This window comes from Chenopodium quinoa, unplaced genomic scaffold, assembly GCF_001683475.1.
Source record: "Chenopodium quinoa cultivar QQ74 unplaced genomic scaffold, ASM168347v1, whole genome shotgun sequence".
Lineage (NCBI taxonomy): Eukaryota > Viridiplantae > Streptophyta > Magnoliopsida > Caryophyllales > Amaranthaceae > Chenopodium > Chenopodium quinoa.
The window spans coordinates 229,381-233,675 of NW_018742899.1; positions in this window are offsets into that span (position 1 = coordinate 229,381).

Consider the following 4,295-nt stretch of genomic DNA (forward strand, 5'->3'; position numbering starts at 1 on the left):
GGGGATCCACTAAAAGTGCGGTTGTTTCCTTCCACATGTTCAGGTAAGCAGTGAAGCCTTCTTTCTCTTTCTGTTTGAGAATGGAGAGTTCACGTTCAGAAGTTCTGGCTTGAATGTTACACTTGTAACGATTCATGAAACTATCGGTGACATCTTGCCAAGTTGCAGTGTGCTTGGCATTTAGAGAATAAAACCATTGTTGGCCGGCATGTTCTAAAGAGAGAGGGAACACCGTAGGGAAGAGTGTTACATTCAATCCCTTGAGAACCATGGTTGCAGAAAAGTCCTTCAAGTGGAATACTAGGTTGTTTGTGGGTTTGAACTTGGGTATGTCAGAAGTAAAGAATTTTTCACGGAGCTTATCCTTCACATATAAAAGAGTGGAAGGTTGTTCTATGTAGGTGAACTCTTTAGAAATCTTGCTCACTTGCTCTTTGATCTTATTAGCTGCAACAACTGTGACCTTGGTTTGCTCTATGGTATTAACTTGGGTAGTGGGCTTTTACATCATGGCAGTAAGAGCCTAATGGACTTGTGGATTCCCTCAATATCTTCCTTAGTGGCCATGAGTTGAAAATAAACTAGAGATGGAGATGAGCTTTGTGGAGACGCTTATGGTGGTTTCCTTGTACGCCCCTTAGGTATAAGAGGTTGTTGTGGTAGTGACTCGAATCGTACCAATCTACCCTTGCTTCTTGACCAAGTACTGCGATATAAACCAAATTCACTTAATGGTTTAACTCATTGTTCAAAATAGGGACGGAAGAGGGAAAGAAAAAAACTCCACTCTTTTTTTGTGACGGAAAAAGGAGACACATGCATAAACCTAGTGTACGATCATAAACGACATGGTGCATGACTTGAGTCAAAAAAAAAAAAGTGTGTGGACTATACTTGACTCGTGAGTGATTAGGTGATGTTATAAGACTCGTGGTACGATCGCATAGCTAGACGTGTAAAGAGTGTCAAAACAATTGACGCGTGGACCAAAATTAGCATGGAAGACTAAAACAGGGACTGACTGGACTTAAACCTGGGAACGTGGCATAGTACAGTTGTCGTCGCGGCACGGGAAACTGTACCGTGGTGCGGTACAAGTTGTCGTGACACGACACTGCTTGCCGTGACGCGACATTTCTACCGTGGCACGATAATTAGTTCCAGGTTGTTTTTGTGCGTTTTTTTCCATTTTTTTTCAATTTTAGAGTTTGCGCTAAATACTAAGTGAGTACGGTCCATTGGCATTAGTTAGTCATAAAATAAACCACCATAGACAAAGAAAGATCATTAAGGTTAGGATCAAAACGATCAAATATACACACATAGGGCACGTAGGCACAATGATGTAAGGAAGAGTTCGAAACCTAAGGTCAAGTTCTATGTTCCACTATGGTCAAGTTTATTTGGTGTCAAAAGGGTACCATGGTTAAGAGTTTGGATGTGTTAGCAAGGCATCCTCTCTTGAGGGTGTATGCCAATGGGCGGCTCCGTGAGTTTGTGATTAAATCGAACTCGACTCCATGGTTTGGGTGGATTTGATAACTCGGATGAACCCTTATTGCCATGAGCATTTTTTTGGGTTGATAGAGCTTAAATCCCTCGGGGCTAAGATGTATGTAGAACACACACATTTTTTTTCCAGAAAAATCGAAGGAAGCTAATAACGAGAAAACCACAAAGCCACTTGAGAGATTTTAGGACTTCCGTGACACGGCAGAGCATACCGTGTCACAGTACAGGACGCCGCGTGACTGTATTCTGTATGGTGACACGGCGATGCTTGTCGTGGCGGGGTAGTCTGGAAATTAATCCAATGCCCTTGTTTTTTCGTTCGTAATCAAGTTATTCTAAATTTTCCTACGGAACAAATCTAAAAACAACGTTAACCGTCAATGCATATGCAAAAATGCCAATTTAATCACAGGAATACGATTTAAGAATCTTTCAAGTCTCATCCACTCATCTTAATTAAATACCGATCACTCAAATTGATAAATAACCAAGAATCCTCCCAAGTGGAGTCGCCAAATTGTAGGCGTCATTCGAAGCGCGCCTACTTTAAGCATGTGGTGAACATTCTTGGCACTCATAGGAAGTGGGAATTGACATATATGATTAGAGACAACGATTAGGGACAAGAAAAGTAGAGAACCGCCAACAAGTTTTTAAGGAACTTGTAACCCGTTCACGGATCATTTAAGGCAACCACAATAAGGGACAACGATAAGCAGCAACGATTGACCGTGAAGGTTACACCCCATTCATAATCCATGAGATTACTAACTCCATATGGTTTAGAACCACGAAAGGAGGATCGGGGATGAAGGTACAAATTGAGTCATGGAGTCACATTCGCCCGTATTGGACTCTACTCGATTCTTAATGTTAAAGTGATTCCTGCGATCTCAAAGGCACGCAAACAAAGATTCAATTTGCTCCAAACTAATATTAAGCTAAATTGGTTTAATGTTAATGATCACTTCGAATAAATAACAAGATTAAAAAGGAACCTAAACCGGTCGTCCAAATTATCTTATTAGGCGTGATATTCAATTACATATTCCCCTTAAACATGCAATACGGTGATCAATAAGTATAATAGAATCAACATCAACATCGGAAACAATAACCATAATAACATTAGCCAAATAAAATAATGATAAACCTAATCATGATACTAGCAACAAGAATAATAAAAAGAGTAATTAGGTGAATTAACTACTCACGTTCCATGTTTCCTTGAATTGCTACATCTGGAATAAACTGTTAGTAACTTCAATAAATAATAAATCAAATTGAAATTAAATTAAATGAAAATTAGATTGATTTGGTCCAAACCCTCAGTTAATTCTACCTTTCACGCCTTGCTTCAAGTATAGAACTTCGGGTCAAGTATGGACTCCTTGGAGTGCTTAGGGGAAGTACTATGAGAGAATAGGGTGGCTAGTGTTTAGGCTAAAGAAAGAAGAGAATGACTGTTGGTGTAGGGAGAAAGAGAATGATTTTTGTTTCCCCGAAACTGAGGAAATCAGCCTCGTATTTATAGAGAAAATGTGAGGGGTGAAGCACGGAACCTTAGAAGTGATAAGGCGCCGCAAAGAAACCCTAGAATAATTCCGTGTCACGGCATGTGTGTCGCGACATGGTGCGGAATACCGTGACACGATGCAATGTACCGCGACACGGCGCGGAATACTGTGACGCGGTGTGTCTGCCGTGACACGGTGCACATGTTTTCCTGAAAACAGTCCAGATTCATTTATTCCTTGCTTAATAATTAAGTACGTGATATATTATGCACCGTTTTAGCTACTCCGGATTAATTTCAGGCTTAGGGTTTTTATTATTTATTAATCGGGCTTAATTAATAAAACAAATGAAATGAATTAAAAGGGTTTGGGCTAGGACATGAGTTGGACTGAGTTTGAATAAATGGTTTGATAGATTTTTTGACTGAATATGTTTGACTGAACATGGGTTTTAAGCACTCGCGAGATTAAATACTCGACTCGCCCAATAATGGCGATGATAGGTTGTTCATCATCGAGTTTGGTTTTGGGGAGACATTTTCAGGTGTCCACAATAATAATAATAATAATATTAATAATAATAATAATAATAATAATAATAATAATAATAATAATAATAATAATAATAATAATAATAATAATAATAATAATAATAAAAATAATAATAACAATAACATAATAATAATAATAATAATAATAATAATATAATAATAATAATAATAATAATAATAATAATAATAATAATAATAATAATAATAATAATAATAATGGTGAAATCTGCTCTGCTTTGCTTAGCCTTGCTCTGCTCTGCTGAAATATGTTCTGCTCTGCCCAGAAGCTCAAAAGAACAGGGCCTAAGTGTAAGGCCTAAGAGTTTGTCTAGAAGACTCTCTAATAGAAGGTGTAACAAAAGGCTATTCCAGTTTAGGAATTTATGTTGATACGGAAGAATTTTGATGGTGAGGTGGTAGATATAGAAGAGTGTGATAGTGGACTATAAATTTGGGGTTGAGAATCTATGTATAATGGCGATTGAAACATTGTTGGAGAATCATGTAAGGCAGTATATGTTGGGTTTTACGGTGTCCGACACCGCGCGGAAACAAAACCCACAAAATGGATCGCATGCATAATAATTACAACATAACAAAATAGCATCCAATTAAGGAAACATAAACACATAAACAGAAGAGAGAGAAAGTAAGGACAAGATTAACTCACCCTTGACGCGTGCTTCGCTCGTATCTCGAGCTCGGTCTTGAAAAC